General features: G+C 36.8%; 1 protein-coding gene and 1 pseudogene across 1 annotated transcript in view; both read left to right on the forward strand.

Annotated features, from left to right (window-relative positions):
* Positions 1–14,344, forward strand: part of GRM5 (glutamate receptor, metabotropic 5) — a 610,214-nt gene that overhangs the window by 488,779 nt on the left and 107,091 nt on the right. The gene's annotated exons all lie outside the window — the stretch shown is intronic.
* Positions 3,196–4,072, forward strand: LOC105543125 (annotated as a pseudogene).

Below are 14,344 nucleotides of genomic sequence, written 5' to 3' on the forward strand. Positions count from 1 at the left end.
CATCTCACACCAGTTAGAATGGTAATCATTAAAAAGTCAGGGAAAAACAGGAGCTGGAGAGGATGTGGAGAAATAGGAATGCTTTTACACTATTGGTGAGAGTGTAAACTAGTTCAACCATTGTGAAAGACAGTGTGGCGATTCCTCAAGGATCTAGAACTAGAAATACCATTTGACCCACCCATCCCATTACTGGGCATATACCCAAAGGATTATAAATCATGCTGCTATAAAGACACATGCACATGTATGTTTATAACATCACTATTCACAATAGCAAAGACTTGAAACCAGCCCAAATGTCCATCAATAATAGACTGGATTAAGAAAATGTGGCACATATGTATACCATGGAATACTATGCAGCCATAAAAATGGATGAGTTCACGTCCTTTGTAGGGACATGGATGAAGCTAAAAACCATCATTCTGAGCAAACTATCGCAAGGACAGAAAACCAAACACTGCATGTGCTCACTCATAGGTGGGAATTGAACAATGAGAACACTTGGACACAGGGTGGGGAACATCACACACTGGGGTCTGTCGTGGGGTGGGGGGAGGGGGGAGGGATAGCATTAGGAGATATGCCTAATGTAAATGACGAGTTAACCAGTACAGCACAGCAACATGGCACATGTATACATATGTAACAAACCTGCACGTTGTGCACATGTACCCTAGAACTTAAAGTATAATAATAATAATAAATCATTAAAAGAAATTTAAAAAAAAGAAATGTAATAGATTTTCTTGAATACAAATAAATAAATAAATAAAGCTTGCCCAGGGTTACACAACTAGTAAGTGGAAAAATAGTTTCAAACCTAGGTTATATGACTCCAAATAAGCTAAACCATACGCATATGCATGAGACTAATTCCTCTACTGCAGTTTTATGGATATTAGGACACACTAGATTCTTAAGAAATATTTACTGCAATCTCTGTTAACTGGAAAACCCTGGCACACAGTTGGTGTTCAATACATACTCATTGAATAAATAAATGCATATATATCAGGTTTTGATTAAAAGATCAGATGTCAGAAGGCAGGTGTCTGCCGCCCCCACCCCTTCCTCGTAGCTCCCTCCAGCATGCAGCTCTTGAGCTATGTACTGAGCTGTGTGATCCCATAAATCAAAGGAATTCAAGTCTGGGTTATAGTGAAATAAATGTGTATTCATAATGGTAAGGTGGATAGTGTATTTAAGCAATTTCTTATCTTTGTTACTTCTTTTTAAACATGATAATAATTTAGAAAATGTTCCTTTTAGGTATACTGCAGAAGTTTAGGTATACTGCAGATGACATAGTCGAAAGAGTCAGACTGAACTGTGTTTGAAATTCTCCCCAACTATGTTTTAGTTTTATGTCATTTAACATTTTATTCTAACTCTTGGAGCTCAAATGTTCTCATCTAAGCAAGGGTAGAAAATGATGCTTAGCTTATGTGTTTGCTGTGAGGGCTACATGAGGTCATAAGTGTAAAGTACCTAGAATGTAGCACCTGTGGGATACTTTCCTCTCCCATCTCTTCTTTAGTGGCTACCTTTGAAATATTTCAGAGTAAAATGGCTTATAGAAAATAATTATTGTCATGGTTGAAAATAACATTGTGATTTTAAAGGAATATCTATACCTTACAAAATTTGTACCATTGGTACAATAGCCACTACACTCAGAAGAGGGAGCTTCATAAAATACTTTTTGATAAAAATGATTCAATATTAGACATTTTATACAGATCTACTTTCTACCCTAATCAAATCTCTTGTATTAGAGATGATGATTAATCTCCCACGTGTGCAATTTGTGAACTATGCATTTTCTGGTTCAATTCTTTGTAGAAGATTTACATACTGCAATGTAATTCGTTTTTGCAATTTTCTACTTCATTTCAATTACAGTGCTTATTATAAGAGATGGAATTCTCATTTAGCATGCTCATTATTTTTAATTAGAAATAAAATCTTAAAGGAACTTACATTTTTTGCATCTCATTGTCGGAAGCATAAACTCTAGAACACTGTGTGAATAAATAAGCACAGTAATTCTCAAATTTTCAAAGATGGAGTATGTTAATTATAGAAATATACTAATAGTGATCTTGTGTATGTAAATTGTACTAGATGTATAATAACAACAGCAAGTTTCTAATTATTTGGTACCTGTTGTGGGGTCATAACTTCCATATGTATTATCTCTAATTCTCACAACTCTAAAAGAAAGTATTATTTTCCTTCTTTTCAAAGTGAGGGAGCCCTGAAAAAAGAATCATTTTCAATTCTACCTGGGAAACGCTATCAAGGATTCATCGTACAGTGACCACTAGATTGTATTTTAACGTACGACAAAAAGCTAATTGGAAAAAAATGGGAAAGCCACATCTTCAGAAACATTACAAAACACAGTTAAAATATAACTCATGGAAAAGAATGGTGGCGATGAAGATAGATAGGGCCAAGTGGGAAAAGTCTGGTCTAGGAGTTTGGTCTTAGTATAGTAAGAAGACTTTAATGCTATGGTTTTTGCCACACAATGTTTTAAATAATATCATACCCATTAGCCCTCATGCCCCTGTGGAATTCTCCTTTCATTTACATACCATATGGAAGTTCTGCAAAATACTGTAATGTGAATGAGAGATATGGTATCTAAAATAACACAGTCATCAGAGGGCTGCCAACCGGCTGTTCATGGTGAATCATTTAAATTTAAAATTTGGTGTTCTGCACGTAGAAGTGTGCAATCCCTGTTGAATTTTTGAAGCTCCCTGAAGAAGCCTCTTCTTTCTGCAGCTGCTGTGTTCATTTGCATTTCAATATGAGCATTCAGAGGTCAACTGCCTGTATTTCGGGCACAATTATAAACGGGAGATGCTGCAAATATTCGGAACTGGTGTCTCTACAGGCATGCGGATACAGCTCTGGGTTTCCAGTATTGCCATGCTGCCTGACAAAGAATAGGCAGTATAGTGTTAGGCACAGGATGAATGATTTATGTGATGTCATCAGTTACTCCAGCCCTTTCATAGAATATTTTTTCTTCCCTAGAACACTAGTCACCGCCTAAGCCCTAAATCAATAGCTAGTCATTTGTTTTATTAAACTTGATCTACTTTCCGCGCTATGTACAGAGGGGTCCATACGGCATTGTTCTGGATTCCCGTCGTAACTTAAAGGGAAACTTTCACAATGTCCAGAGGCCTTGATGTCCTGCAAACGAAGGAGGAGGATGTTCTTAAGTTTGTTGTGGCAGGAACCCACTTAGGTGGCACTAATCTTGACTTCCAGATGGAACAGTACATCTATAAAAGTGATAGCATCTACATCATAAATCTGAAGAGGACTTGGGAGAAGCTTCTGCTGGCGGCTCGTGCCATTGTTACCATTAAAAACCCTGCTGATGTCAGTGTTATATCCTCCAGGAAAACTGGCCAGAGGGCCGTGCTGAAGTTTGCTGCTGCCACTGGAGCCACTCCAATTGCTGGCCGCTTCACTCCTGGAACCTTCACTAACCAGATCCAGGCAGCCTTCCAGGAACCACAGCTTCTTGTGGTTACTGACCCCAGGGCTGACCACCAGCCTCTCACGGAGGCATCTTATGTTAACCTACCTACCACTGCTCTGTGTAACACAGATTCTGTGCTATGTGGACATTGCCATACCATGCAACAACAAGGGAGCTCACTCAGTGGGTTTGATGTAGCGGATGCTGGTTCGGGAAGTTCTGTGCATGCATGGCACCATTTCCCATGAACACCCGTGGGAGGTCATGCCTGATCTCTACTTCTACAGAGATCCTGAAGAGATTGAAAAAGAAGAGCAGGCTGCTGCTGAAAAGGCAGTGACCAAGGAGGAATTTCAGGGTGAATGGACTGCTCCAGCTCCTGAGATCACTACTACTCAGCCTGAGGTTTCAGACTGGTCTGAAGGTGTGCAGGTGCCCTCTGTGTCTATTCAGCAGTTCCCTACTGAAGACTGGAGTGCTCAGCCTGCCATAGAAGATTGGTCTGCAGTTCCCATTGCTCAGGCCACTGAATGGATAGGAGCAACAACTGAATGGTCTTAAGCTGTTCTTGCACGGGCTCTTAAGCAACATGGAAAAATGGTTGATGGAAAATAAACATCAGTTTCTATGCACCTTCATTTCTCTGTTGGGCCCACTTTCTGTTAGATTCCATATAATAAGTCTGTTCCACCTTCAACCATCATAAGTATGATCCACTGTTATATTACTGACAATGTTAAACAGTGTTCTGGGTGCTGGAAATACAATGATAAACAAGATCAATGTGTGTCTGATCCATATAGGGCTGATTTTCTACTCTGAAGTAATCTCTGAATCCCATGATATGTTTAGAGGCTTTTGCACAGAATAGGCATTTAGCAAATGCAAAATGAAGAAATGGATTGCCTAGTCTAAGCCATGGTGTTAAAAACTATGGAAGATCCAAGATAAACATGACAAATGTTAGCCTTCAGGGAGTTCCTACTCTGTGGTGGGCACAGACAAGCACATAGAAAATTCTAATGCATGGCAGAGAGTATTGTGTGTTGTAATAGAGATATAAACACATTTCTGTGGGAGCATATAATGACAAAAGATTAATTCTGGCTTGGAGGGATGTCCTGCCCTTCTGTCACAGCAGAAAAAAATATGGTATCATCCACTGTGCATAACTGAAATCCATTTGCCATATGCATAAAGAATGAGTAGATTCACAAAATAAATGAGAGTAGGGAGAATTTGATTTACTGCAGTTTTCTTTTTCATTGCAATGTTATAGTATGTTATCCAATGGTATTTTCCAGATTTTATAATCATCTTCCAAGAAAATACTTGGATCCCTTCCCTTATATCTTCCTTCCTTTTACTATCCTTCCCTTACTAATCGGTACAGAAGAAACCATGAGGACAATCTGAAAGTATTTTAGTGCCTAGAATAAGAACTAACACAAAGAATTAACTCAAGATTTTTTTAAAAAAATAAACTGCTGCTTGTTTTATTACTCTATGGTCATGAGTTAATTTGCCAAAATCATTCTTAAACAATGATTCCTTAGCCTCACATAATGAAAATGACACTATTCAAGAAATTAGGAGGCAAGTATTCTGAGGCTAGCTTCTACTAACTAAAGGTACGACTTTAGGTAAGTCCTCTTGGTCTTATTTTCCTTATCTGTAATATTAGTTTATTGGACCAAATTAGAAGGTCACAATCTTGGATGAGACAGGGTCCAGAGCATTTGCCATGTGAGAAAATGGAGCCAGTGTTGTCACATCTTCTGATTATCAAGAGAATCTACAAAGCTAGATATTAATGTGAAATTTCCATAAAACGGCATTTAGGCCAAATAAAACATATCTAAAGGCCAAATTCAGCCCAAGGGCTTCCTTTCTTCAGCTTGTAGAGTAGATGTTCTCTGAAATCTCTTGTATCTCAGACATTCTTTGATTCTGCACTGTTAAGACAGTCTGATTTTCCTTTGTTTAACAGCTACTAGGCTTCAAAGTTCTGGTTTCCCAGATGAATTCAAGAACATGTTTTGAGGCACTGTAAAGTTAAATTATAATTACAGATTGGAGAGTTGTAGTTTCTGCTAATCCTCTTGGAGGCTTCTGATTTGTTTAAACAATATGAAAATTAGGAATGAATGTTAAGTGGTCTAACTCAAGGATCTAGTTTAGAATAAAGAAAAAAAGAAGGAAGAGCAGCCCTTTCCTGCTTCCATTTCCTCTCTACATGCTGCTGTGAGGCCGATCTAGCCAGAGAGTACCTGGTAAGTCTGCTTGGTACAGAACCTCATGGCTAGGTTAATCCTGGCTCACAGCAGACCCTAAAAAATAATCATTGAACGAAGTAAATACTACTGAATGAAGTCCTGTTCTTTGGTGGACTATCATGCCAACTAATTAACATACCTACCATTTACTGGATAAGAAAAGAACTTTGAATAAAACAAAGCATTTTATTATGTGCATTTAAGACTTTAAAGTTTGCCTAATAAGATGAAACTCCTTTGGTCCCCACAAGCTTCTACCACTGAGCTCATACCTTATATGGTGAATTTTTTTTTTTTTTTTTTGAGGACACAGATTCATCTTACTTATGTTTCTGTCAGCAGCGTCCAGCACAGTGTCTGACATGCAGTAAGTACTCAATAAATGTCTTTTTAATCAATGACTTAATCTCTGAATGAGTCAACTAGTAAATTATTTAATGAGCCAGAATTTCTCTCTAGGGCCAAAGCAGCAAGAACAAAGAATTGAATATAACTCAATGAGTTCTACTAAATCATTAAAGAAAGATGGTATCAACAGTCTGAATTTAGAAATGAAGCCAGAATATTAGTAAAAGTTTCTGGGCTCTTTACATCACTCCCAAATAATTGTATACAGTTGCCATATTCTGGACATTTGAAATATAATGTTATGAAATTTTGGGTGCTATTTAAATCTAATGGAGAATACTGTTTTTTGTTTGTTTGTTTGTTTGTTTGTTTTTTAAGTATAGGCAAACAACCTCATTAGTCTGTAAGTTCCCACTTACCTTCTTATGCTGCACCTTCAACTCTCAGTTTTCAAAGCCTTTGCAGTGCTATCAAAGTTTATCAAACATACGCCTCATCGAGTGGTCAGTCTTTAGCCCTGGGCATTGTTCCATCCCATAGTTTAGTTCTCAAAAGGTTGGTATGCTGACCAGAGTCAAATCAATGCCTGTACAACTTAGGGGGAAACTAAGAATCATACTCAATGCTATAGAACCACTTCCGTAGCACTCCCCGCCTCCCTGCCCTTACTGTCTCCCTGCCCCACTCCAGGTTCCAGCCTCTCCCACCCACCTCCTGGTCCTCCGGCTAGAGATCTGAGACTTTAATTTTCACCTCTGCCTCTCACTTTCTGTTCCTAAGATCACCCTGCCATGGGAACCAAGTGGGGAAAGGCTAGAGAAAGGAACAAACCAACAGAGAATTTCTCCCCACACACACACACACTCTTGGGATATAGTTCCTTTGGTCACAGAGAAGGGTTTCCATCCTTAGATTTAAAAGCATCCACCCAGACACTTTTGCCTTTGCCACCACCACTTGCTATCACCTTGCCAGGGTTACCTGGGGGCTTGAATAGAAGAAAACAAAAAAACAAAAATATAACTTTCTCCACTCTCTCTGATTTGTAGGGTGCCATTTTCTATTCCTCAGATTGGAAATAAAGAACTTTTCTTGGAGCTTTTTCTGCTTGCATCTGGTGCACACTTCCATGATTTGGCTGCTTTTGAGTCTAAATCTGAAGATATTAGGGAAAAAAATTCAAGAAACTCATGCATGATTCAGTGATGTTTTGAGTTCTGTTATTTTTCCCCAATCCACTTATTACTACTTATTTTTCAGAGTTTTCAACTAGCTTCTCCAGCTCCGTCCAGGATTTTTAGCTGTATTCAGTGGGAGAATCAGAGTGTGCTTACTCCATCTTGATTGGACCAAAATTTTTCCCATGTAGTTTTATTAGATGGTAAAAATACATGAGATTGCTTCATGGGATTGTCTGGTCCACCTAACAGATCCTGCTGTAAATTGGCATTGCTATGTTTAGTTTTGTTTAAACAAGTGCTGTTCTACAAAGGAATGCTTTCTGTCTGGTAAACTGACTTGACGATCTGAGAATGAGACTTGTTATTTGATCACACTCCTTGAGGCATCCTGTCATCCCTTTGGCCTCATTCATGTACTTAACATATATTAATAGAGCCAATTGTGTGTCAGGTGCTATGCTAGGCACAAGGACTACATCTGTGAAAAACACAGAATCTTTGTCTCTAGGGAGTCCACAGTATCCTGGAAATCAGTGACAGATCACCACCAATGTTACAACACAGCAAAACTGAGCCTTAGATCTAGGTTAGAGATAGTTATGTAAACAGGCAATTTTTGTATTGAATGTTTAATATATGATAAAAGTCAGTACCAGTATTATAGGGAAACAGAACAGAATCATAATTACGTATTAGTGATTTCTCACTTCTCAATTAATGACACTCTAATCTGTCTTCTTACTTAACTGAATACTTGGACTCATCCTTCATTATTTTTCCTAACACTCCACATCCTATCTTTTAGTACATTCTATTCTCTATGCTTTCGAAATATATTCAGAATCCTTCCCTAGACTAAGCTACCATAATCTCTTAGCATTCTGTCACAGTATTTCCTGCGTTTCCCCATTTTCCCACTCTTGTTCTATTTTCCATACAGCAAAGTGAAAAAAAAAAATTAATGAAAATCAGATAGCAATGTTTCTCTGGTTAAAAAAAAAAAAAAAAACCACTCCGAAGCACTACCTCATCCAACCCCCTTCTCTCTTACCTCATATCCTACTTATCTTTCCCTTATTATGCTTCAGCATTTCTTTTATTCCTCAAAGAACATATTAGGCATATTTGCACTTGCTAATGCCTCTGGCAACATACTTCTCCCAGATCTTTATATTTTTAATGTGAAGAAATAAATCATATTAGCAAAACTTGGGTTAGGGATGAGGTAACATAAATCAATTTATTTTATCAAATGCTTTGTTAGTATAAACTTGTTTAAGTATCGTCTAAATTTGCTAGATACCATTTTTAAAACCATCTTTTTCAGGCACAGAGAGGTTAACTAACTTACTAGTAACAGTGAACAGAAGAAAATGGCAGAACTATGGTTATAACCTTCTGTCTACTTCCAGAATCTGTGCTCTTATATGCTATGCTCTGCTGTTCTTAATAGTTGAGAGGCATTCTCTACACAAAGTGCGATGTCGTCTTGCACATTCACCCCCTTCAGCCATGTGTGGAATTATGGGGGGAGTGGAGATAGATGGGGACCTAAACCTACAGAGATAAGAGGCAAGAGAATTCCCTAATTTACCAATATATTCACCACATCTATAATCTTGAGACTGATGTATTAACAAATGTCTCTTGTAAATATGGATACCAACCACCCCTGTCCCCAATTTAAAAAAAAAAAATCTAAGCTTGCCAGCTATTCACAGTTTTTTTTTTTTTTTTTTTTTTTTTTTTTTTTTTTTTTTTAGTTTCTTAATCTATAGTGGAAACAGCCCCTAGCTCATTGAGTTTTACGAGATTAAAGCATTTTGTGAAGTCCTGATTTTGTTAGCACACATTTCAATGGAGCTCTGTCAGCTACCTGAAGAAGGTGAAAGGTCAGCCATGTGCTTCTTTCTCTGGTGGAGGAAGAAGGCTGGAAAGTAGGTGAAATGGCACAGGCAGAATTTAAACTTGGATTTCTATGAACTGAACTCCTGATGCCTCATGAATGCTAAAACTAATTATGATTTCTTTCTGCAAAATATATAAGCATCAAAATGACTTAATAAGAAATTAATTACAAAAGTTAAACTTCTATTTGTTCTCTTCTGGTATTTTGTTGGTTTTCCAATTATTGGTTTTTTGTTTTTTTTTTTTTTTTTAATTTTGATGGGAGGAATCTGCAATCACTTAGGCCTTTGGGTGATTAGGAAAAAAAAGTCACCAGGGACTTCTACAAGATCCTAATGCCACTCAAATAGGCCAGTTTTTTCCAGATGCTCAATAATAACAAATGATTTAACAAACTGTGAACAAACATGTGCATCCGTCAGTTTTTAAGCTCTTGCTTTGATCAGCCCCTTCTGTACGTATCTGGGCCCTGGTCTTGGGCAGTGCTAGCAGGCATTATCTGAGAGAACAGACGCATGGAACTATATAGGAAAAATTCAATATTGTTACCATTTGTTTTCCCTAAGTTTATCTCTTATTTAGAATAATTTTTTAAAAGGTGATACAGGGATTTCTTCTTTCCAAAGAATAACAATATAGTATAACAAGAAAACTAGTCATGACATTAGAAGTTTCTGTCTACTTTTGAGTTTTACTCTCTGAGTGACCATAGGAAATCGACTTCATTTGTCTACAGCTCGGTTTCTTTATATATACAGTGTTGATAATTTCTGCTGTCCATGTCTATATTGCAGTGTTGAGGCACATAACAGATAAATGCAAAATTATGCTGAAAAGTGCCAAACAAATGCAAATTGTCAATATTTTCCCCATTCAATTCAATAAACAGTATAGTAACCATGCCCTACACACTGTGATTTAATTTACAAATTAAAAAGGCTCAGATTTGCCTTTGTGCCAGTTGCTGTCTATTGTGGACAAGGCATAAATAAAAATCAGGAAAAAAAAAAGCTAAACGGTGATTGCCTGAGAGTCTAATGGGTATCACATCAGGTGAGACCTTTTACTTCTTTTTATACTCTAAAGTCTTGACCAGAAATATATAGTTACTAAAGGTTATTATGATTTACATTTTGATATAGTTACTACTTATGAAGCATCTTGTGCCAGGCTCTGTGTGAGATACTTATTAGTTTTCTAAAACATTTAATTCTCATATCATCCTTGTAAAATAAGGGTCATCATTTAGCAGATGATTAAACTGAATGTTAAGTAACTGAAGTAACCTGTCCAAGTCACAGAGCCAAGAAGACACAGAACAGGATTCAAACATAGATCTCCATACCCTGTTCATAAGAGAGAAAAACAAAAGAATAAGACTCAAACTAGCACCTTTTATAACAGTCAGAAAAACATGTACTGCTCTACTCTGATAGTGGTTGGGAGGCTGAGTTGCAGAACATGGCTTAGGGTCAAGGTAAAGCACCTAAGTGTGGCCTCAGAGATTGCCACTGAATACCCAGTCTTCTGGAAATGGAATCAATTAAGTGAGTAAACTCTTCTTTACTTAGCATGTTAAATAGGGAAAGGTAGGTAAAAGACTGACCTAGGAAATGAATGATTCCAACTCTGCTCCCCTAAAGTATTCCCACAATTCTATAATAAGGAATATAGAGTGTCAGAGAGAGGTCTAGAGAAAATGATCCAGAGTTCAAAGTGCAACTTAATTTTAATATCTGCTATCATGGTGGTCTTCATGAAAGAAGTGTTCTTGGATCCTTTAAAAATGTTTAGCAGCTAATAGCACAGTAACAGGATCAAATTCTCACATATCAATTTATATCCTGAGTGTAAATGGGCTAATGTCTCCACTTCAAAGGCATAAAATGGCAAGTTGGATAGAGAAGCAAGACCCAACTGTCTGCTAACTTCAAGAGACCTGTCTCAAGTAAAAAAAACCCACAGGCTAAAACTAAAGACATGGAGAAAGAACTATCAGGCAAATGGAAAACAAAAAACTGCAGGGGTAGCTTTTCTTGTATAAAACAGACATTAAACCAACGATAATTTTTAAAAAGACAACATACATATTGTATAATGGTAAGAGTTACAATACAAACAAGAAGACTCAACTATCCTAAATGTATATGTACCCAACATTGGAGTACCCAGATTCATAAAACAGGTTTTTAGATATCTATGAAGAGATTTAGGAAGCTACACAATAATCTTGGGGAACTTCAACACCTGACTGACAATGTCAGAGGTATCATCAGGGCATAAAAGTAATGAAGATATGCTGGACTTAAACTCAACACTTGACCAATTGGAGCTAATTACACATCTACAGAACACTCCATCCAAAACCAACAGAATATATGTTCTTCTCATCTGCACATGGCACACAATTCTAAGATGAGCATGTGCTCAGGAATAAAGCAAGTCCAAGCAAATTCAAAGAAATTGACATCATACCCAACACACCCTCAGACCACAGCAAAATAAAAATTAAAAATCATTACTAAGAAAATCTATCAAAACCATACAGTTACATGGAAATTAAACCATATGCTCCTGAATGACTCTGGGATAAAAAATGAAATTAAAGCAGAAATCAAAAAATTCTTTGAAACTAATGAAAACAGAGGCATAACATACCAAAATCTTTGGGACATAGCTAAAGCATTGTTAGGAGGAAAGTTTATAGCGCTAAATGCCTACATCAGAAAGTTAGAATCATCTCAAATTAACAATCTAACATCACACCTAGGAAAGGAAGAGGAACTAGAAAAACAAAAGCAGAACAACATCAAAGCTAGGAGAAGATAAGAAATAATCAAAATCAGAACTGAAATGATTGAAATTGAGATGTGAAAATCCATACAAAACATCGATGAACACAAAAGTTTGTTTTTTGAAAGATTAAACAAGATTGATAGGCTGCTAGCTGAGTTAATAAAGAAAAAAAGAGAAGATCCAAATAAACACAATTAGAAATGACAAAGGTGACATTACAACTGACTCCACGGACATACAAAATATCCTCAGAGACTATTATGAACATCACTATGCACACAAACAAGAAAACCTAGAAGAAATAGGTAAATTTCTGAAAACACCCAGACTCTCAAGATTGAACCAGGAAGAAATGAAAATTCTGAACAGATCAATAACAAATTGTGAAATTGAATCAGAAATAAAAAGCCTACCAGCCGAAAAAAGTCCTGGGCCCAATAGAATCAAAGCCAAATTCTACCAGATGTTCAAAGAAGAGCTAGTATCAGTCCTACTAAAATTATTCCAAAAATACAAGGAGGAGATACGTCTCCCTAACTCATTCTACAAATCCAGCATCATCCTGATATCAAAGCCTAGCAGAGATACAACAATAAAAGAAAACAACAGGCTCATATTCCTGATAAACATATATGCAAAAATCCTCAAAAAATACTAGCAAACAGAATTCAGAAGCACATGAAAATGTTAATTAGCCACCATCAAGAAGGCCTTATTCCTGGGAGTCATGGTTAGTTTAACATATGCAAATCAATAAATATGATTTACCACCACAACAGAAGTAACAAAAACCACATGATCATCTCAATAGATGCAGAAAAAGCCTTCCATAAAATTCAACATCACTTCATGTTAAAAACTCTGAACAAGTTTGGCAACAAAGGAACATACATCAAAATAATAAGAGCCATCTATGACAAATCCACAGCCAACATACTGAACAGGCAAAAGCTGGAAGTATTCCCTCGAGAATTGGAACAAAACAAGAATATCCACGCTCTTCATTTGTATTCAATGTAGTACTGGAAGTCCTAGGCAGAACAATCAGGCAAGAGACAGAAATAAGGGGCATCCAAATAGGAAGAGAAGAAGTCAAGCTACTTCTCTTTGCAGACGATATGAATCTATACCAAGAAAACCCCACAGATTGCACCAGAAGGCTTCTAGAACTGATAAACAACTTCAGCAAAGTTTCAGGATACAAAATCAATGTACAAAAATCAGTAGCATTTTTATAAACCAATAACGTCCAAGCTCAGAGCAAAATCAAGAACACAATCTCATTTAAAATAGCCAAAAAAGAAAAAAATAATAAGGAATAACTAGGAATACTACTTACCAAGGAAGTGAAAAATCTCTATAAGCATTACAGAACACTGCTGAAAGAAATCAGAGATGACACAAACAAATGGAAAAATATTCTATGCCCATGGTTAGGAAGAATCAATACTGTTAAAATGGCAATACTACTCAAAGGAATTTACAGATACACTGCTATTCCTACCAAACTTTCATTTTTCACAGAATTAGAAAAATTTATCCTAAAATTTATATAGAACCAAAAAGACCTCAAATCAAGCCAAATGAACAAAGCCAGAGGCATCACACTACCCAACTTGAAACTATACTACAAGACTACAGCAACCAAAACAGCATGGTACTGGTAGAAAAACAAACACATAGGCCAGAGAAACAGAATATAGAACCCAGAAACAAAGCCACATACTTATACTCAACTGATACTCAACAAAGTCAATAACAACAAACAATGGGGAAAGGACTTCCTATCCAATAAATGGTGCTGGGATCACTGGCTATCTGTGTGCAGAAGATTGAAATTGGACTCCTACCAGTCACCATATGCAAAAATTAACTCAAGATGGATTAAAGACTTAAATGTAAGACCTAAAACTATAAAAACCCTAGAAGAAATCCTAAGAAATACCATCCTGAACATTAGCCTTAGCAAAGAATTTATGACTAAATTCCCCAAAGCAATTGCAACAAAAACAAAAATTGATGTATAGGACCTAATTAAGCAAAGGGCTTCTGCACAGCAAAGGAAACTATCAGCGGAGTAAATAGACAACCCACAGAATTGGGAAAAATATTTGTAAACTATGTATCCAACAATGGTCCAATATCCAGAATGTGTGAAGAACTTAAATCAGCAGAAAAAACACAATCCCATTTAAAAATGGGCAAATACAAAGGACACAAACTCATCATTTTTTATGGCTGCATAGTATTCCATGGTGTATATGTGCCACATTTTCTTAATCCAGTCGGTCACTGATGGACATTTGGGTTGATTCCAAGTCTTT

Source organism: Mandrillus leucophaeus, unplaced genomic scaffold (genome assembly GCF_000951045.1).
Source record: "Mandrillus leucophaeus isolate KB7577 unplaced genomic scaffold, Mleu.le_1.0 Scaffold276, whole genome shotgun sequence".
NCBI classification, from domain to species: Eukaryota; Metazoa; Chordata; class Mammalia; order Primates; family Cercopithecidae; genus Mandrillus; species Mandrillus leucophaeus.